We start from the raw sequence: 22,880 nt of genomic DNA, 5'->3' as shown, positions 1-22,880 counted from the left end.
TGGCTTATCAATTTTGTTTATCTTCTCAAAGAACCAACTTTTAGTTTTATTGATCTTTGCTATTGTTTTCTTTGTTTCTATCTCATTTATTTCTGCTTTATGATTTCTTTCCTTCTGCTAACTTTGGGTTTTGTTTGTTCTTCTTTCTCTAGTTTCTTTAGGTGTAAGGTTAGATTGTTTACTTGAGATTTTTCTTGTTTCTTTAGGTAGGCTTGTATAGCTATAAACTTCCCTCTTAGAACCGCTTTTGCTGCATCCCATAGGTTTTGGGTCGTCGTGTTTTCATTGTCATTTGTCTCTAGGTATTTTTTTATTTCCTGTTTGATTTCTTCAGTGATCTTTTGGTTATTTAGTAACGTATTGTTTAGCCTCCATGTGTTTGTCTTTTTTACGTTTTTTTCCCTGTAATTCATTTCTAATCTCATAGCGTTGTGGTCAGAAAAGATGCTTGGTATGATTTCAATTTTCTTAAATTTACTGAGGCTTGATTTGTGACCCAAGATGTGATCTATCCTGGAGAATGTTCCGTGCGCACTTGAGAAGAATGTGTAATCTGCTGTTTTTGGATGGAATGTCCTATATATATCAATTAAATCTATCTGGTCTATTGTGTCATTTAAAGCTTCTGTTTCCTTATTTATTTTCATTTTGGATGATCTGTCCATTGGTGTAAGTGAAGTGTTAAAGTCCCCCACTATTATTGTGTTACTGTCGATTTCCTCTTTTATAGCTGTTAGCAGTTGCCTTATGTATTGAGGTGCTCCTATGTTGGGTGCATATATATTTATAATTGTTATATCTTCTTCTTGGATTGATCCCTGGATCATTATGTAGTGTCCTTCCTTGTCTCTTGTAACATTCTTTATTTTAAAGTCTATTTTATCTGATATGAGTATAGCTACTCCAGCTTTCTTTTGATTTCCATTTGCATGGAATATCTTTTTCCATCCCCTAACTTTCAGTCTGTATGTGTCCCTAGGTCTAAAGTGGGTCTCTTGTAGACAGCATATATATGGGTCCTGTTTTTGTATCCATTCAGCCAGTCTATGTCTTTTGGTTGGGGCGTTTAATCCATTCACGTTTAAGGTAATTATCGATATGTATGTTCCTATGACCATTTTCTTAATTGTTTTGGGTTTGTTTTTGTAGGTCCTTTTCTTCTCTTGTGTTTCCCACTTAGAGAAGTTCCTTTAGCATTTGTTGTAGAGCTGGTTTGGTGGTGCTGAATTCTCTTAGCTTTTCCTTGTCTGTAAAGCTTTTGATTTCTCCATCAAATCTAAATGAGATCCTTGCCGGGTAGAGTAATCTTGGTTGTAGGTTCTTCCCTTTCATCACTTTAAGTATATCATGCCACTCCCTTCTGGCTTGCAGAGTTTCTGCTGAGAAATCAGCTGTTAACCTTATGGGAGTTCCCTTGTATGTTATTTGTCGTTTTTCCCTTGCTGCTTTCAATAATTTTTCTTTGTCTTTAATTTTTGCCACTTTGATTACTATGTGTCTCGGCGTGTTTCTCCTTTGGTTTATTCTATATGGGACTCTCTGCGCTTCCTGGACTTGGGTGGCTATCTCCTTTCCCATGTTAGGGAAGTTTTTGACTATAATCTCTTCAAATATTTTCTCTGGTCCTTTCTCTCTCTCTTCTCCTTCTGGGATCCCTATAATGCGAATGTTGTTGCGTTTAATGTTGTCCCAGACGTCTCTTAGGCTGTCTTCATTTCTTTTCATTCTTTTTTCTTTAGTCTGTTCCGCAGCAGTGAATTCCACCATTCTGTCTTCCAGGTCACTTATCCGTTCTTCTGCCTCAGTTATTCTGCTATTGATTCCTTCTAGTGTAGTTTTCATTTCAGTTATTGTATTGGTCATCTCTGTTTGTTTGTTCTTTAATTCTTCTAGGTCTTTGTTAATCATTTCTTGCATCTTCTCAATCTTTGCCTCCATTCTTATTCCGAGGTCCTGGATCATCTTCACTATCATTATTCTGAATTCTTTCTCTGGAAGGTTGCCTATGTCCACTTCATTTAGTTGTTTTTCTGGGGTTTTTTCTTGTTCCTTCATCTGGTATATAGCCCTCTGCCTTTTCATCTTCTCTATCTTTCTGTAACTGTCTCCACATCCTTGTTAGCACTTGCTCTTTATTGTTTTTTTTTGATATTAGCCATTTTTACAGGTGTGAGGTGATACCTCATTGTGGTTTTGATTTGTTGAGGAGTTTTGCATCTATTCATCAGCGTTATTGGCCTATAATTTTCTTTTCTTGTGGTATCTGGTTTTGGTGTCAGGGTAATGCTGGCCTCATAAAGTGAGTTTGTAAGTGTTCCTTTGTCTTGTGTTTTTGGGAAGACTGTGAGAAGGATTGGTATTAGGTTTTTAAATGTTTGGTAGAATTCACCAGTGAAGCTGTCTGGTCCTGGACTTTTGTTGGGTTTAGTTTTTTTATTTTTAATAGTTCCATAGTAATGCATTGCATGGATATATTACTTATCATGTTACCTGCTGATGGATATTTAATTCGTTTACAGCCTTTTGCTAACACAAACCATGCTGCAGTAAATAATCATACAGATGTCATCTCACATGTGTCTAGATATAATATTAAGATAAATTCCTAGAAATGAGATTGGTTGGTCGAAAGGGTAAATGCTTTTGTAGTGTTGAGAGATAGTGCCAAACTGCCCTGCAGAGGGTTTGTATGGCTTCCTTTGCACGCCCGCAAGGTGCGTATCAGAGTGCCTCTTTGTGCTCCTGCCTGCCACAGCCTCACATACTTTTGCGATTTTCATAGGTAAGAAATAGTATCTTAGAGTGGTTTTAATTGGCATCTGTCCTGCTTTGAGTGGGATTGAGCTGCTTTTCATAAGCTTCAGGGTCATTTTTTTCCTATTTTTCTGCAATAGTTCATGTGCTTTATCCATTTTCTACGAGGTTCTATATTAAGGATTAATTATATGTTAGTCCTCTGTAATCTAATTGCAAACATCTGATAGTTTTTATAGTTCATCCAATTTGGAATTTATTTTGCTGTAAGCAATATATGAGTGTCTAGTTTAAAAAAAACTTTTTTTTTGATAGGCAGTTGTCCCAATCAACCTAATGTATTAAACAGTCCTGTCTTTTTCTCAGTGGTTTAAATGCCACCTTTCTAATCTAAGTTTCCATGGGGGTATTTGCATTTTGTTTTATCAATATGTCTTTTCTTACATGAATACCATACTTTTTTTTTTTTTTTATAAATTTATTTTCTTTTATTTATTTTTGGCTGAGTTGGGTCTTTGTTACTGCGCGCTGGCTTTCTCTAGTTGCAGTGAGCGGGGGCTACTCTTCGTTGCGGTGCGCTGGCTTCTCATTGCGGTGGCTTCTCTTGCTGCGGAGCACGGGCTCTACGCGTGCAGGCTTCATTAGTTGTGGCTCACGGGCTCTAGAGCGCAGTCTCAGTAGTTGTGGTGCACAGGCTTAGCTGCTCCGTGGCATGTGGGATCGTCCCAGACCAGGGACGATCCTATGTCCCCTCGAACCCATGTCCCCTGCATTGTCCACTGCGCCACGAGGGAAGCCCAATACCATACTTTTTTTAGTTATCCTAGTTTTATGTATTTTCCTTTCTTAGTAGTAGTCTTACCTTGTTATTTCTTCTTCTTGTTATTTCTTTGGCTATTCTTGCATGTTTATTCCTCCATTTTGTTACATTTCCCAGGGATGTTGCTGAATTTTTTACTGAAAAGTATTGAATTTTGGATTACTTTAGGGAGGGAAGTTTGATGTCTTTATAATATTGAGTTAAGGTGAACTCTTCATTTCTTTTATGTCCCTCAGTAGATTTTTTTTTTAAACAAGTTTTCTTTATGTTAACCTTGCACATATTCCCTTAGGATTATTATTCTTAGATTTTAGTTTCTAACACTACTGTAAATGCAACCAATTCTTTCTAACTGATTATTGCTTATTATGTAAGAAAAATCATGGTTTTTTAAAAAACCTTATTTTAGAATAGTTCTAGATGTATAGAAAAATTGCAAACATAGTTCAGAGAGATCCTATATATCCTGCACCCAGTTTCTCCTGTTCTTAACATCTTAGTTTACTGTGGCACATTTGTCACAAGCAATGAACCAATATTAATACACCATTATTAACTTATAATCTGTACTTTGTACAGATTTCTTTCTTTTTTTAAACTAATGTCCTTTTTTTCTGTTCCAGGATCCCATCCAAATCTATTGATTTCAATTTATTAAATTTGCAACCAGATACTGTAGAATTAGGTTATTCTTTCTAATAATTTTTCTGTTTATTTTATAAGGATTATCAAATATGCAATTATATTTGTAAATAATAATTTTAACTTCTTCCCAGTATTTATACTTTTTTCTCTTGTGTAATTGCTTGGTATGGTACTTTACGTATCTATTGATGTAAAAAATAATGTTGAAAATATGAACAGCCTTGCCTTGTACCCTTCTTTAATGGGAATTTTAGTGTTTTACCACTGAGCATACTAAGTTTTTTTTGGAATATTGATTCTTTTTTCTTTACTATGTTATGGAAGTATTTCTCCATTTTCCAGTGACTTCTGGTGGTTCACTGTCAGACTAATGTTTACCTCTGTGTATTCTGAGGTCTCACAAGTCTTACCTACCTCATCTTCTTTTGTGTAGTTAATCTTTGTTTTCTCTGAACCATTTCTACTCAGAGGTCTCTTTGTTTGCTTATCTCAGATTTGTCACTACGTTGCTCAAGCATTATTAACAACATCAGATAGTTCTTGTGCTATTATATGCCCATGCACTATCTCCTTTCAAGTTTTCTCACTTAATACTCATTGCAGCCCTGTGAAATGAAGATACTGCTTTTATCCCTATTTTTCTGATGAGGAAACAGAGGCTCCTAGAAGTTAAACCGCTGGTTCAGGGTTATGTAGATTGCCTCTGCCGTTTTTCCCTCTGGCCTCCGGAGGGCCATCACGGTCACCCTCCACCGTGTTCCTCCACAGTCTTGCAAGGTGCTTTTCTGATTAATCTGTTTCTGAAAGCCTACTTATGATTGATTGGGATGAACTAAGTGTCCCTGGATCTTTTTCAATATGTATTCTGAATCTAGAACTCTCAGAGCTGGCCTTGAAATCACCATCTAATTATATCTTTAATCTTGGCTCCCCTTCTCAACTAGCATATTATATGAATACAGTGGCAGCCCATTATAAATCTCCCAGGGATTTAGTTATGGTTCTCACATATAAAGTGAGATAATTTGTCTCACTCATCATTTTGGAGGGAGAGGTTAGTTAGCCTTGTTCTACCATATGTACAGGCATACCTCATTTTACTGTGCTTCGCTTTATTATGCTTCACAGGTACTGCATTTTTTAACATGTTGAAGGTTTGTGGCAACCCTGCATTGAGCAAGTCTTTTGGCGCCATTTTTCCAACAGCACTGTTCTCTTTGTGTCTCTGTGTCACATTTTGGTAATTCTCCCAATATTTCAAAATTTTCATTATCATCAAATTTGTTGTGGTGATCAGTGATCTTTGTTTACTATTGCAAGAAAATTCTGACTTACTGAAAGCTTAGATGATGATTAGCATTTTTTAGCAATAAAGTATTTTAAAATTAAAGTATGTACATTTTTTCTAGACATAATGCTATTGCACACTGAATAGACTACAGTATAGTGTAAATATATATACATATATGCATGCACTGGGAAACCAAAAAATTTGCGCGACTTGCTTTACTGTGCTCTTCACTTTATTGCAGTGGTCTGGAAGCAAACCTGCAATATCTCCAAGGTATGCCTGTATTATAAATGGATTTTACTGAAATTTAATATCCTTTTACTAATTGGTCTTATACAGGCCTCTTTCCTTGCTGTGTTTATATAAAATACTATTTCTTCTTGCCGTTGCTACTACTATTACATGTGCTCCTTCACTCCAGCTACAGAGATGCAACATTTGCAGTCTGTTTATATCCTGTCCATTCCAGTCTTTTATGAACAAAATCTGGAACTGTAGTCCTTATGAATAGGTAAATAGCAGCAAGAGAAGCAATTGTTTCAAGGACTGGAACTTTTCGGGAAATTCTAACCTAACTTTGGCGCAGCGGTGCTATTGGTTTCTAGTGGGTAGAGGCCAGGGAAGGTGCTAAACATCCTGTATTGCATAGGACAGCCCCCAGCAACATTTAAGATTATCTGGCTCAAAATGTCAACAGTGCTGAGGCTGCGAAACTGCTCTAGAGCATTCATTCTCAGTGGGTATGTTGTTGTCCTTAAGGGGGCGAAAATTAGTTCTTGAGTTGGGGGGTGGTGGTCAAGTATTTTTGTGTACAAAGTACAGATGTTCACACAGTACATATAGATATACAGTGTTCCTGTGGTGGTAAACTTTCATGAGGAGCAGTGTTTAGAAAACCTGCACTTCTGTGTGTTTTTCCTTTACTCTCACACTGCTATACTCACAGCACTTCTGACACCAGATGTGTGGGGTTTTCCCCACACCAAGCAATTCTCTGAGACCCTGGCTGGGAGTCCTACAGTTTAATTCAATTCTGGTGCTGTCCACGTGGAGATGGCATCAAATCCCACAGGTTAAATTCTCAGTCCCACAGGACTGCTCCTCTTCCCCACAGTTAAGATGCCAGGCCAAAGTCCAGGTTGTTACTTGCGCTTCTGACCGACTGACTGTAAATCACTGGCTCCCGTGACCCCATCCTGAGGTTTGATTGATTTCCTAGAGAGGTTTACAGAACTCAGGAAAACAGTTTACTTACTGTTTACCAGTTTATTATAAAAGGCTATGATAAAAGATACAGGTGAACCTTCAGCAGGAAGGGATGCATAGAGCAGTGTATGTGGGAAAGAGCACCAAGCTTTCATGCCCTCTGTGGGTGTGCCACCCTCCAGCACCTCCCTGTGTTCACCAACCTGGAAACTCTTCAGAACGTCATAAAATTGGGATTTTATGGAGGTTTCATCACATAGGCATGATCAATTATTAACTCCATTTCCAGCCCCTCTCCCCTATGGAGAATGAGAGATGAGGCTGAAAATCCCAAGCTTCCAATCATGGCTTGGTCTTTCTGGTGACCAGCCCGCATCCAGGAGCCCACCCAGAGTCACCTCATTAGAACAAAAGGCATTCCCATCACCCAGGAACTTCCAAGGGATTTAGGTGACAGGAACCAGAGTCAAAGACCAAATATTAGAACAAAAGATGCTCCTTGCGCGCTCATCATTTAGGAAATCACAAGGGTTTTAGGAGCTCTGTGTCAAGAACCAGGGACAGAAGCCAATATATGTGTTTTTTATTATTTCACAGGGAGTAATTAGGGAAAAAATGCCTAAAAAGACTCCTTAGGAGAGCAATAATTTAAAAAAAAGTTGAGAAACACTGCCTTGGAGGGAGACTGTCTAGCGTAGTGGTTAAAAACTCAGATTCTTAACCACTAGAGTCAGACTGGATGTAAATCCTGTTTCTGCCACTTAACCGGTTGCAGGCAGTGACTTCATTGTCTAAGTTTTCTTATCTGTAAGATAGAAATAATAATAGGACTTTCTTCAAAGGATTGTTGTGAGGCAATCCATTTAAAGTACCTGGCACTTGGTAAAACAATAGTCATTCTCCTTAAGATGCTCAAGGAGAGAAAGGATCCTATTTATTGCAGTGTTTACATTCCTTAGAAGAATATCTGGGGCTTAATAGGTGTTCGGTAAATATATGTCGAATGAATGAATAAAACTCTTATTTATTGCTTTAAGTGTGTCAGAGTTACCATTATGGAAACTGAGGAAATGGTGGTAGTAAGATAAGCTATACTCTCCTTCATTCTTTTTTTCTGGTAGGCAGCTTTCATATTTATCTCACCTAAAGTCTAGTGTGTGATGCATTCCCTATTTTAGCATTTACTTTTAAAGGAAGACGTGGATTATATAGCATGCAATACCATCATCCTGTTTCAAGCCAATTGAGTGAGCTCAGGGCAAAAACGAAATATGGGTTTTGTTAGTACTCTCAAGAGAGCTAGTATACTTTTAATTTATAAATTTTACTGACTTACATTCTTGTGTTAGGACCTCAGCTTGCAATTTATTCCGTTCTATTTGAGTGAAACATAAAAGAATACACAAATAATAATGTTTGATAACCTAATTTTTTGTGTGTATTCATATTTTATTTTAAAATATTTATTTTTACTTGGTCCTTGTAGTTTTACTTTGGCTTAATGCTTTTGTTATTGAATTAATTTCTTTTGATTTTTAAGCCTTAAATTTGAACTGTTGTTACTTATTTTGTGCTTGTATAGTACACTGCTTTTATAGGAGTATATCTAATAAGTGCAAGAAGAGTCCCAGTATTTTACATATATTTGCCTATAAAGTAATCTCACGGAATATATCTTGAACTATTGTTTTGTGAGGTATAGTAAAAAGGTAACCTAGCTTCTATTCTTTAGAATTGCAAAGTCATGTTGACAGATTTCTTATTTTCACTTACTATAAATCCTGAAAAATTGTTTCAATAGAATATATCAGAAACAAATAGAATAAAGAAATAGGTCAAGCAATTTAAGTTGGACTTTATGAGATAGCTTCTGGTCCTCATATTTACCGTTTAGATGAATTGTTTTTATCAGTTTACTCAGGGATTTATTTAGACTGATTAAACCATTAAAAGAGTGATTCATACAGCAAAATGTCAAGTTACTAATTTATGATATGAATCAAGATAGTTCTTTGTATAGGATATCCCATTCTCTTTCCAGGACGGTTAGGTTTACTCAGAACAACACGTAAATCAAAACATTGGTGCCTCTCCAGAAACAGACACACGAATCAATGGAACAGGATAGAGAGCCCAGAAGTAAGTCCATGCACTTATGGTCAATTAATCTACGACAAAGGGGGCAACAATATACTAGGGAGAAAAGACAGTCTCTTCCAAGTGGTGCTGGGAAAACTGGACAGCTACATGTAAAAGAATGAAATTAGAACATTCTCTAACACCATATACAAAAATAAGCTCAAAATGGGTTAAAGACCTAAATGTAAGACTGGATACTATAAAACTCCTACAGGAAAACATAGGCAGAATACTCTTTGACATAAATCGCTACAATATTTTTTTGGATCTGTCTCCTAAAGTAAAGGAAATAAAATCAAAAATAAACGAACGGGACCTAATTAAACATAATAGCTTTTGCACAGCAAAGGAAACCACCGACAAAACAAAAAGACAACCTTCTGAATGGGAGAAAATATTTGTAAATGATATGACTGGTAAGGGATTAATATCCAACATGTATAATCAGCTTATACAACTCAATGTCAAAAAAAAAAACAAGCTAATTAAAAAATGGGCAGAAGAACTGAGTAGACGTTTTTCCAAAGAGGAAATGCAGGTGGCCAACAGGCACATGAAAAGATGCTCAACATTGCTAATCATGGGAACTATATATCAAAACCACAATGAGATAGCACCTCATACCTGTCGGGATGGCTATCATCAAAAAGAACACAAGTAAAAAGTGCTGGAGGCGGTGTGGAGAAAAGGGAACCCTCCTACACTGTTGGTGGGAATGTAAATTGGTGTCAACCACTGTGGAAAACAGTATTTTCCATAGTTTGAGGTTTCTCAAAAAACTAAAACTAGAACTACTGTATGACTAAGCAATTCCTCTCCTGGGTATATATCTGAAAAAAACAAAAACACTAATTGGAAAAGATATAGGCACTCCAGTGTTCATAGCAGCATTATTTACAATTGCCAAGATATGGAAGTAACCTAAGTGTCCAACAGATGAATGGATAAAGCAGCCGTGGTATATAAATATAATTGAATACTACCTAGCAATAAAAAAGGATGACATTTTGCCATTTGCAGCAACATGGATGGACTTAGAGGGCATTATGCTAAGTGAAATAAGCGACAGAGAAAGACAAGCACTGTATGATATCACTTATATGTAGAATCTAAAAAATACAACAGACTAGTGAATATAACAAAGAAGGAGACTCACAGATACAGTGGTTACCAGTGGGGCGGGGGGGGGCAATATAAGGGTAGGGGAGTGGGAGGTACAAACTCTTAGTGTAAGATAGGCTCAAGGATGTATTCTACAATATGGGGAATATAGCCAATATTTTGTAATAACTGTAAATGAAAAGTAACCTTTAAAAATTGTAAAAAATTTTTTTAAATTAAAAACAAAACATTGGTGCCTCTCAGTGTTCTTATAATTTCATTTGGGGGGTTTTTTGGTAAAGAACAGAATCAGTCTCTAGATAATACCCTCTGGAGAATATTGAAAGATAAATCTGTACTGGTCTCTTTATTTTAGATGCATGAATATCTCTATCTTCCAGTTTTTGTTTGCTGTTCTGACATATTTTAATAACCAATTATAATTTCCAGATGTATATCAGTTATTTTTTTACTATACTTCAGGTTGGCTGTTGCTTGATGGCTTGGGAATTTAATCTCATCAGAAAACCATTTCAACATAGAGGAAAGCATGAATTTGTTTTAGAAAGGATTTTTGTGTCATTAATTCCATCTATAGAGTTTGGATTGTTGGATATCCTATTTGAGGGCCTATACCTCTTTGTTACCTTCATTTTTGAAAAATTTCTAGAATTTCAGTGTGCTGTCTTTGAGAAATTGTAGACAGGAATTGTTTGAAGAATCTTTTGGAATTACGTGATGATTGTTTTTTACCCTCCTTTTGTTCTGAATAGTAATCTAAAGATGATTATGGAAACTGAGGGAAAGCTCTGCTGTTAATGTACATTCGTTTTTTTCCTTCTCACCATCTTTTGTAGCATTCTGTCTCTAGTCTGCCACATTACTATATATATTTTAATACAAGCAAACCTCATTTTATTGAACTTTGCTTTATTGTGCTTCACAGATAACTGTGTGTTTTTTTTTTAACAAATTGAAGGTTTTGGCAGCTCTGTATCAAGCAAGTCTAATGGCACCATCTTTCTAACAGCATTAGCTCACTTTGTGTCTCTGTGTCCCATTTTGGTGATTCTTGCAGTATTTCAGATTTTTTCATTATTTGTTGTGATAATCAGTGATCCTCGATGTTACTGTTGTAATTGTTTGGGGGCACCACAAACCGTGTCCACACAAGCCAGCAAACAATTGATAAATGTGTCTTCTGACTGCTCCAGCTGTTCTCCACTTCTCTTGGTTTCCTCAGGCTTCCTTATTCTCTGAGACACAACAGTATTGAAATAAGACCAATTAATAACCCTTCAGTGGCCTTTAAGTGTTCAACTGAAACTCTCTCACTTTAAATTTCTCATTTTAAATAAAAAGCTATAAATGATTAAGCTTAGTGAGGAAGGCATGTCAAAAGCCGAGACAGGCTGAAGGCTAGGCCTCTTGCATGAAACAGCCAAGTTGTGAATGCAAAGGAAAAGTTCTTGAAGGAAATTAAAAGTGCTACTCCAATGAACACACGGATGACAAGAAAGTGAAATAGCCTTATAGTTGATATGGAGAAAGTTCGAGTGGTCTGATGATCAAACCACCCACAACAGTCCCTTTAGCCAAAGCCTCATCCAGAGCAAGGCCCTGACTCTCCAATTCTGTGAAGGCTGAGAGCAGTGAGGAAACTGCAGAAGAAAAGTTTGGAGCTAGCAGAGGTTGGTTCATGAAGCTTGATGAAAGAAGCCATCTCCATAACATCAGAGTGCAAGGTAAAGCAACAGGTGCAATGTGGAAGCTGCAAGTTATCTAGAAGATCCAGCTAAGATCATTAATTAAGGTGGATACACTAAACAACAGATTTTCAGTGTAGATGAGACAGCATTCTATTCGAAGAAGATGCCTCCTAGGACTTTCATAGCTAGAGAGAAGTCAGTGCCTGGCTTCAGAGCTTCAAAGGACAGGCTGATTCTCTCGTTAGGGGCTGGTGCAGCTGGGGACTTTTTAAGTTGAAGCCAGTGCTCATTTACCATTCCAAAAATCCTAGGGCCCTTAAGAATTATGCTAAATCTACTCTGCCTGTGCTCTATTGGAAAAGCAAAGCCTGGGTGACAGCACATCCATTTACAACATGGTTTACTGTATATTTTATGTCTCAACAGTAGATCTTACTCTTGAGACCTACTGCTGAGAAAAAAGATCCCTTTCAAAATATTACTGCTTATTGACAATGCACCTGGCCCCTCAAGAGCTCGGATGGAGATGTACAATGAGATTCTTTCTTTTTTTTGTTTCATGTTTGCTAACACTATCCATTCTGCAGCCCATGGATCAAGAAGTAATTTTGGGGACTTCCCTGGTGACCCAGTGGCTAAGACTCCGCGCTCCCAATGCAGGGGGCCCGGGTTCAATCCCTGGTCAGGGAACTAGATCCCACATGCTGCAATTAAGAGTTCACATGTTGCAACTAAAGATCCTGCATGCCACAACTAAAGATCCTGCATGCTGCAACTAAAGATCCCACATGCCGCAACTAAAGATCCCCCACGCTGCAGTGAAGATCCCATGTGCCCCAACTAAGACCCGGCACAGCCAAATAAATAAATAAGTAAATAAATATTTTTTTTAAAAAAGGAGTAATTTTCGACTTTCAAGTCTCATTATTTAAGAAATACATTTCTTAAGGCCATGGTTGCCATAGATGGTGATTTCTCTGGATCTGGGCAGAGTAAATTGAAAACCTTCTGGAAAGTATTCACCATTCTTGATGCCATTAAGATACATTTGTGATTCATGGGAGGGGGTCAAAATATTGAACATTAACAGGAATTTGGAAGAAGTTGATTCCAACCCTCATGGATGACTTTGAAGGGTTCTGGACTTCAGTGGAGGAAGTAACTGCAGTTGTGGTGGAAATAACAGAGAACTAGGATTAGAAGTAGAGCCTGAATATGTGACTGAATTGCTGCCATCTCATGATTAAAAAAATTTTTTTGTTTTTTTGGCCACACCACGCAGCATGTGGGATCTTAGTTCCCCGACCAGGGATCAAATCCACGCCCCCTGAAGTGGAAGTGTGGAGTCTTAACCACTGTATCGCCAGGGAAGTCCCTCATGATAAAATTTTAACAGATGAGTTGCTTCTTAATGGATGAGGAAAGAAAGTGGTTTGTTGTGATGGAAACTACTCCTGGTGAAGATGCTGTGAACATTGTTGAAATGACAAAGGATTTAGAATATTACAAAAACTGAGTTGATAAAACAGTGGTGGGGTTTGAGAGGATTGACTTTAATTTTGAAAGATGTTCGAGTGTGGGTAGAATGCTATCAAACGGTGTTGCATGCTACAGAGAAATCATTCGTGAAAGGAAGATTCAGTCGATGTGGCAAACTTTATTGCTGTCTTATTTTAAGAAATGACCACGCCCACCCCAGCCTTCAGCATCCACCACCCTGATCAGTCAGCAGCCGTCAGCATAGAGGCGAAACCCTCTACCAGCAAAAAGAGTATGATTCACTGAAGGCTCAGATGATGTAGCATTTTTTAGCAAAGTATCTTTTAATTAAGATACGTTCCTTTTTTTAGACATAATGCTTGCACACTTAATAGACCGCAGTATAGTGTAAATACAACTTTTATGTGCACTTGGAAACCAAAAAATTCACGTGGCTCGCTTTATTGCGGTGATCTGGATGCCCACCCGCGATGTCTCGGAGGTACGCCTGTATAAGGCTAGATTCCCCCTGACTCCCCAACAGTTATCCCTCAGCAAAGAAAGAATTACCGTATTATCTGAGTCGTTACAAAGTCTTTTATATTACCTGCTGCTTGCTCAGTTACTTTTTTCACCCAGTTGCTTTTTTGTGTTTTCAACAACATGTTTTTTTTTTTAAGTCCTAAAAAACTTAACATATCAATAGGTATAGTAACTATTACTAGGGTTATAACTTAATAATTTGCAAGTATTGAATGTCATAATAAATTATTAAAGATAAAACAATGTGTTATTCAGTTATGGAGATAGGAATATGCATTTATGATGTGAATGGAAAAAGAACAGTTGTCCTAATGAAATGCAAATGGATATTTGTTATAAACAGAATTTCCAGTAACAGCATCATGTACTTTTAAAAAGTCTTGTAACTTAAATGATATGTACCAAAATGATGATGATGTGCTATGTAAGCCTGTGTTAAATAACTCATGATGGCTTTTGTGACGAAGAAAGCTCTGTTGCTCAAGGTACATGTAAATGAATTGAACACAATTGTTTTATGAAATAGGGTAGAAATATAGTATATCTAAATATATTTTTTGTAACATTTTAACTGTAAAGACATTGACTTTCACCAAAATTTACAGATTCAGATTGTCTAAAAGCCCTTTCTTTCCTTGTTGGGAAAATTAAAAGTATAGGAAAATTCCTATAAAGTATAGGAGATAACTTTAGTCCATCAGTATACATCCTTGCTTTTATTTCTTAGGACTCTTATTTCCTCCCTTATTTTTCACATTTGTGCCCTGACTTCTCATTTATGTTTTATATATGCCTATCCTGGCTATCTTTAGCTCCTAACACATATTATTGGTGATGAGTTGTATGTACTATATTACTTTGGTCTCTTTGCAGCTTGTTAATATGTATTTTTGAATGTTGCTTTCCTACAAAGAACATTCTACTGTAGATAAAAATGTAAATACAAATATATGTTTTAGAGTTACATAAAATGCAAGTATAAACAGAAAAATATCTAGTATTTTTAATGATTGTATTAAAATAGTACGTAGATAAAATTCAGACTTCTGCAGAAATATGGATAGGCTCAAGTTCCAGTAGTCACTTGTAAACCAGTGCCTTTGGGGAAAATGTATTCTGAGTTTGTTCGAGGTTCTCAGCTGGCCTGCTGAAATCAGTTTGACTCCCTATGTAGTTGGAATTCTAGGAAGTTATATTTTGGGTTTTTTTCCTATGGGCAAGTATGCCTGAATCCTGACATTGAGAGTAGTTTCTTTTTCTTCTGCAGCCCGTCCTCTGAAAGGAGGTATTTACCTGCAGTGCTTATCGTCAACCCCCGAAGGGGGCTGTGACGAGGGCCGAATCCCTAGAGTTAGGGTTGTGACACAAGGGCTTTCCTAAGTCCTTTGGGGGCAGCCTGCATACGAAAACCCTAAGGTTTAAAAACAGTCCTTTTCTTTCTGATCCAACCTCTTTCTTTACCCCTAATTAATAGTCATTGTCTACAATTTATGGGCAATATTTGGTTACTAAGACCTCCTCCCTTCCTTTTCCCCCAACATTCTCTCTGTTGGCCAGAAATGAAAGGGGGTACAGATATGGAACTGAATTCTGCACTTTGCAGGAATTAGCTTATGCATTTATCTTTTTTGTGAATAAGCCAGAAGGGATTTTCCATCAGGATGAGGAAGTACAGGTGTTCCCACAGCTTCAGGTATACCAGTAGAAAAGCTAGAACCCAGGGCCAATTAGCTATCTCGGTATAGCTTTATGAAGACTGGTTCTTAATTCTTTGCCCGGTTGGCCATTTGTGCCCAGCAGAATAACCATAGGCCTGATGCATTTGGGGGTAGACTGTGGAAGGAAGGCAGTACCCTTGTTATCCGACGTCTAGTTTTTCCTCTGAAAAAGTTTTAAGAAAAGTTAGTCCGGATATTATTGATGGATGGAATTTATAATTTAGGACAGGATTAGTATCCGTGGCTCCCTGTCCCATCCCCAGGGCATAAGGCATACTGCTTTCAAATTCTGCTAATTTTTGTTTTCATTTACCAGATTTTTTTGGCTATCATTTTTTTTTAATAAATTTATTTATTTTTATTTGTATTTGTTTTTGGCTGTGTTGGGGCTTCGTTTCTGTGCGAGGGCTTTCTCTAGTTGCGGCAAGCGGGGGCCACTCTTCATCGCGGTGCGCGGGCCTCTCACTCTCGCGGCCTCTCTTGTTGCAGAGCACAGACTCCAGACGCGCAGGCTCAGTAATTGTGGCACACGGGCCTAGTTGCTCCGCGGCATGTGGGATCTTCCCAGACCAGGGCTCGAACCCGTGTCCCCTGCATTGGCAGGCGGATTCTCAACCACTGCGCCACCAGGGAAGCCCGGCTATCATTTTATTTTTACTTCCTTTTCTATTACATGTTTACAGAGCAGACAGGACTTTAAAGCTAAGAAAAGGGACTTCCCTGGTGGCACAGTGGTTGGGAGTCTGCCTGCCGGTGCAGGGGACGCGGGTTCGAGCCCTGGTCTGGGAGGATCCCACATGCCGCGGAGCAGCTGGGACCATGAGCCATAATTGCTGAGCCTGCGCGTCTGGAGCCTGTGCTCCGCAACAGGAGAGGCCGCGACGGTGAGAGGCCCACGCACCGTGATGAGGAGTGGACCCCACTTGCCGCAACTAGAGAAAGCCCTCGCACAGAAACGAAGACCCAACACAGCCATAAATTAAATAAATAAATAAATAAAATTAAAAAAAAAAAAAAAAGCTAAGAAAAATTTAAGTTCAGTTTTTCTGTCTAAATATCTCAGTAATTGTTTATGTTGTAGCTCAGTAAAAGCACCAACTACCTTGGTAGTTGGCAGCATTCAGTGATCCCAAACCACACAAGGAGAGAAGCTTGGACTTAAAAGGAATAATCTGAATGAATTTAGTGTTTTGAACTTGGAAGCAAAACTGTTACTCAGTTTTTTCTTATAGCTGAATATCGAACTATGGTTTATCGTAAGGCAGCAAAGAAAGGCCTCAGGGGAATGACAGTTGTATTTATTAATTACAAATTTATGGCTAAACATTTTGAGGAAAAATATCTAATTAAAGGAAATGCGTAGAAACGTGACCTTCTTGCTATCTATTTGTTTTGAAAGGCTGACCTAAATTTGTTTTTTCACTTCTGTGATTCTGTTTTGTTTTTCTTTTCTTTTGGCTGTGCCACACGGCTTGTGGGATCTTAGCTCCCCAACCAGATATTGAACGCAGGCCCTCAGCAGTGAGAGCATGGAGTCCTAACCAGGGAAGTCCCTTCTACGACTCTCTTAACAGTTAATCTACTATTTTAGAGACAGTGAGGTTCAGTCTTCGTGTTTGCGTCGGAAGTTTTCCTTCATAGTACAGAGAGACCCTCTGCCCCTCGTCCCTAGTTAGTTTCTTTTCATGAAACTTTGTCAAATAGTTTCTGAAAGCCATTGTTTTTCTCATTTTTCCAGTGATTTCTGTGGAACCAGTGGAATTTTCCTTGATAATCCCAAACCAATGCTTTCTGTGTAAATTGATAGACTTTCTCACTGAAAGGGAAGAGCAATTACTGGCCTATGTTTGCTAGCAGTTACTTTGCTTCATAGTTGGATGAAACTGGGGATGTTGGAGATGATAGATTTGTACTTGGCATATATGAGGGGAAAGTGCTTGATGATCTTTTGTTTGGTGATGATATCTTACTGGTGAGAGAAGAAAATAAACTTTGATTTAGAGCAGGTATCAATAAACTACGGCCCATGTAGTTTTTGTATGGTCCATGAGCTAAGTAAGGATGGTCTTTACAGTTTTTAGTGGTTGGAAAAAAATCAAAATAAGAGTAATACTTCATGCTATGTAAAAATTAAATGAATTTCAAACTTCAGTGTCTACAAAGTGTCCATAGAGTTTTATTGGAAAACACCATGTTCATGTTCACGTTCATGTATGCTGCCTATAGCTGCTTTCAGACTACAGCAGCAGAGTTGAGTGGTTATGACAGATCATATGACCTGCAAACTGTGAAATATTTTTTGTTTCAAACGGACAAAGTCTGCCAACCCCTGATTTAGAGACAATTAGGTATCATGATGAAGAGCAAGGACTCTGGAGGCAAACTGCTCCTTAACGTCTCATTCTGAGACCTTGAGCAAGTTACTTACCTCTTTGTGCCTCAGTTTCTAAATTTGTAAAATGGGAAGAATGATAGTGCTGACTTCATGAGGTGATCATGAGGGTTAAATGAGTTAATATACATAAAGCACGTAGAAACGTGCCTAGCACGTGGTGCTCACTAAGTGTTAGATGTTAGTTGATATCTAAGTATGTTAGTTGGCACTAGGTATTGTAACATGAACTGGAAAAGATGCATTGAAATCAGTTCTAATTGAGAACAGCTACAAATATATTAAGGAAGGATACGCATTTGTTAACAGTATGCTTCAGATCTCGACTCAGTGGTGTAGAAAATAGAGAAAATTAAGATTCCACCACAAAGCATAGACAGTGAACATAATGTCTTTACATTGCTGCACAATAAAATGAGCATTGTATAAAAGATAGCTTTTCTGCCATGCAGTGTGCCTGCCATAGGGGAGAATTATTCACTTGAGTTTTGAAATGAAATGTAAGATAAGATAAATGTAAGATAAATTTACTTCATGGCACTGTTAATTCCGGTATGACCATTTCTGTGATTCCAAGTGGCTTTCTCAAGAGTCCTATCAGAAGTATATTTGGCATCTTGAATAGCTTGAACCTATCACTCCTGGCTGAAATAACACAACTTTTTAACGTTCAGGATAAACTGTCAGAATTTAAGAAGTGGTGTAAATGGCTCAGTCTCCTAGCTTGTTTCTCAACATTTGACTTTCTTTTCTCACCAGAGAGAAAAGAGTGAAACATTTGTCCGTCTAACTTTTTAAATTGTAGTAAAAAACACATAACATAAAATTTACCATTTTAACACATTTTTAAGTGTTCTGTTCAGTAGTGTTAAGTATATTTACATTGTTGTGGAATGGATTTCCAGGACCTTTTCATTCTGCAAAACTGAAACTCTACAGCCATTAAACAACAACTCTTCACTCTCTCTCCCACCAGCCCATGGCAGCCATCATTCTGCTTTCTATTTCTATGAATTTGACTACTTTAGATACCTCATATAAGTGGAATCATCCAGTATTTTGCCTTTTTGTTACTGGCTTATTTCACTTAGCATACTGTTCTCAAGGTTCCTCCATGCAGCAGCATGCGACAAGAGTTCATTCCTTTTAATGCTGAATAATGCATCATACATATAGACCACATTTTGTTTATCTATTCATCCATTCATAGACACTGCATTGCTTCCATCTCTTGGCTATTGTGCATAATGCTGCTGTGTACATGAATGTCCAGATATCTTTTCGAGATCCTGCAGTTTATTCAAGATTCGATTTATTCTTTTGAATAAATACCCAGAAGTGGAATTGCTAGATCATATGGTAATTCTATTTTTAATATTTTTGAGGAACCAGCATACTGTTTTCATAGAGGCTGCATCATTTTACTTTCCCACCAACAGCGTACAGAGGTTCCAATTTCTCCACACCCATGCCAACACTTGTTATTTTCTGTCCTTTTTTTTTTTTTCTGGTTAATTGATAGTAGCCATCCTAATGGGTATGTGGTAATATTTAATTGTAGTTTTAATTTACATTTCTATTCATCCAGCTTCTAAGAGGGATGATCTTATGTAAAGTATCTAACACAGTTCTTAGTAAGGAGGCTTACTACAGTTTTGGGGGCTATGTTTGATCTGAATATCTAGAGCTCTCTGACAGCTGTTAACACTTCCTGCCATTCAGGGATGTATAACTGAGAGTTAAGTTTTTTTTTTAACTTCTTGCAAGTAAGGAGTAAGGTGACAAACTGCCTTGATGTGGAACTTGACCTATTGATAAGTCATCCATTAATGAGAAGAATGTAGATCATGTCTTTGTAAAAGATGAAAGCTAATATACTCTTTTTCTAATATGAAAACCTTTTTATCACTATTAAAATTTTAGCTCTTTTTTCTAACTCTAAAAGAAATACATGCTTATTATCAAAAAATCAAGAAAATACAGTAAAACGTAAGTTTACATTTGGAATACAACACATATTGTATGTGTACAGTTAATGTTGCTGCATGTAGCTGTAGTTTTTACTGTTATATTACATTGGTAACTAGTCTGCCATTTTCCATTTTCCTGTTGATTTTCAATTGAGGTCCCCCCCCCGCCCCCAGTTTTTGGTAAAAGTCTTATGCTGCGAGTGTAAGAGTTTCTTTCATTTTTATGCTTATGAGAGAAATTGCTGGATCTTGGGTGATGTATCTATCAATTTATATTTCTACTAGCAGTTTATAAGAGGTCTGGTTGTCCATACTTAATTTTGTCTGATTTCTTAATTTTTGTTCATTAAGATGGGTGTTAATGATACATTGTTGAGGTTTTACATTGTATTTTGCTCATTACTGATGAAGTTGAACATGTTTTCATGTTGTTTTTATTGGCTATTTATATTTTTCTGTGTAAGTTCTGTCTATTGTCCTTTATTTTCATTGGTCTGCCTCTTTGTTATTGATTTTGAAGGAATTCTTTATATTTATTCTTTATATAATATACATATTAATATACACACATACATATATAAATATATACATATTCCTATATATAGTGATACATGTTTTTAAATTAATTAATTAATTTCATGGAAAGTCATTTTATTTTAAATACAGCAGTGTGTACATGTCAATCCCAAACTCCCAATCTATCTCTCCACCCCACTCTTCCCCCCTGGTAACCATAAATTCGTTTTCTAAGTCTGTGAGTTTGTTTCTGTTTTGTAAGTAAGTTCATTTATATCATTTTTTTTTTTAGATTCAGCATATAAGTGATATCATATGATATTTGTCTTTCTCTGTCTGACTTCACTTAGTGTGATAATCTCCAGGTCCACCCATGTTGCTGCAAATGGTATTATTTCATTCTTTTTAAAGACTGAGTAATACTGTATATAGGTACAATATTACTTGTATGTATGTACCACATCTTTATCCATTCATCTGTCGATGGACATTTAGGTTGCTTCCATGTCTTGGCTATTGTAAACAGTGCTGCGGTGAACATTGGGGTGCATGTATTTTTCCGAACTATGGTTTTCTCCAGATATATGCTCAGGAGTGGGATTGCTGGATCATAAGGTAGCTCTGTTTTTAGTCCGGAAATGAGGGTGTTGAACTAAATGATCTCCAAGAATTCCAGTCCTTAAGTGAACATATCATATGGAAATCAGCATCATGCAGAACTTCTATAAATATTCTAAGCAGTGTATGTGTTTGTATGTATTTATGTGCGTGTTTACTTTGAAATTTTTGTCAATTTGTGTGTGTGTGTTTCTGTTTGGAAAAAGTTATTCAGGGAACTTTCTTTTTTTTTTTTTTGCAATGAATGTTAGATTTATTAAAGCTGTAAATTAACTTAGAATTTTAAACTCAACTCTTTACAAATTGAACACATTTTAACAATCATTTTTAAGAGATTTCGTTTTTTCATGTAGCTTAAGATCCCTTGAATTTAAATTGCATTTATAAATTTAGTATTTATTTTAAGTAAATTATGTAAATTATCTAACAAATCTTTTGGAGTACTTAACTCTTCTAAACCTGATATTTATGGATTTTGTAAGATTTTAAATACATTTTATAAGCCTAGATCTGTTATTCAATGACATTTTAAATTGAAATCACCAGTGTAATTTTTTAAATACACGAATATGAAGGGCTTCTTAATCTAAGCATTTAAAAATACCAAATAGGACTTCCCTGGTGGTGCAGTGGTTAAGCATCCACCTGCCAATGCAGGGGACACGGGTTCAATCCCTGGTCTGGGAAGATCCCACATGCCACGGAGCAGCTAAGCCCGTGTGCCGCAACTACTGAGCCTGCACTCTAGAGCCCGCGAGCCACAACTACTGAAGTCTGTGCGCCTAGAGCCTGTGCTCCGCGACAAGAGAAGCCACCACAATGAGAAGCCCGTGCACCACAACGAAGAGTAGCCCCCGCTCGCCGCAACTAGAGAAAGCCCATGTGCAGCAATGAAGACCCAATGCAGCCAAAAATAAATAAAATTAAAAAATAAAAATAAAAATACCAAATATTTACCTATTATGCCTGCACTCAACCCAAAAGTATTAAACTTTAGGCTTGATTTACTTTCTTTTCCCCCCTCCCAGTTCCAACCCACACTGTTTCCCTCTCTCTACCTCCCAAATAACTGTCTTATTTTTTAAACTTCTATCATATCTGTATTTGAAACCTCCCTGGTTCATTAGAACCTTTTCAATTTCACCTTCTCAAGCGATTTGAGGATACCTTTCCAAGTAAATTTAGAGCCACGTTCTCAGATTACTGAGGTGGAATCTTATGAAAACATGTGAAATCTAGAGCTGTCAACACCTGGGATGATTTTTTTCTCATGAAAAGGGGCATAACTTGAGCGTAGTTTTATAGGCTCTGCTAACAGTGACTCTGAGTCATGCCTTCCAAGTGGGGTGTTCTCCAGCCCGCCAGCCCCGGACTCATGTCCACATCACTGAATCCTCAGGTATGATGGCTGTGCAGTCCCGAAGCCTAGGGTGCTTCTGACTTATTTCAATAAGTCTATTTATTGCTTGATTCTATTTTGTATTCTTTTATTCGTCTTATTTGGCAGGTTACAATTTTTCAGTATTTTAAGCATTTAAGTATTTTAAAATAAAACATTTGGATTTTGAATGTCCCCCCATGTCTTATCTGGTTTTATAGTCTTAGTTCTAAGGTTATTCTCATAACAGTTTTAACTTGGGATTTTCTAGAACACAAAGAAAGTTTATGTCCTAAAAAAAAAAGTTACAGGGAGCACATAAACAGGGATTACATGTATTTGGATCACAACCCTGTCTTATTCACATATTATATAATGTGACGCCTTAACTCTCTACTTGTATTGTAGGCTTTTTGGCAGGGACTTTGTAACAGTGCTGTCCAGTGGACATGTATTGTGAACCACATATGTAATTTAAAATTTGTCTAGTAGCTACATTAAAAATAAAAGTAACAGATGAAATTAACTTTAGTAATATATTTTATTTAACCCAATATAATTAAATATATTTCAACGTGTAATCAGTATAAAAATGAGATAT

General features: G+C 37.1%; 1 protein-coding gene across 7 annotated transcripts in view; it reads left to right on the top strand.

Annotated features, from left to right (window-relative positions):
* PCNX1 (pecanex 1) overlaps positions 1–22,880 on the top strand; it is a 499,400-nt gene that overhangs the window by 14,454 nt on the left and 462,066 nt on the right. The window lies entirely within an intron of this gene.

This window comes from Balaenoptera physalus (genome assembly GCF_965194825.1).
Source record: "Balaenoptera physalus genome assembly, chromosome: 2".
NCBI lineage: Eukaryota > Metazoa > Chordata > Mammalia > Artiodactyla > Balaenopteridae > Balaenoptera > Balaenoptera physalus.
The sequence above is the reverse complement of the archived record's forward strand: the minus strand, read 5'-3'. Positions and strand labels throughout refer to the sequence as shown.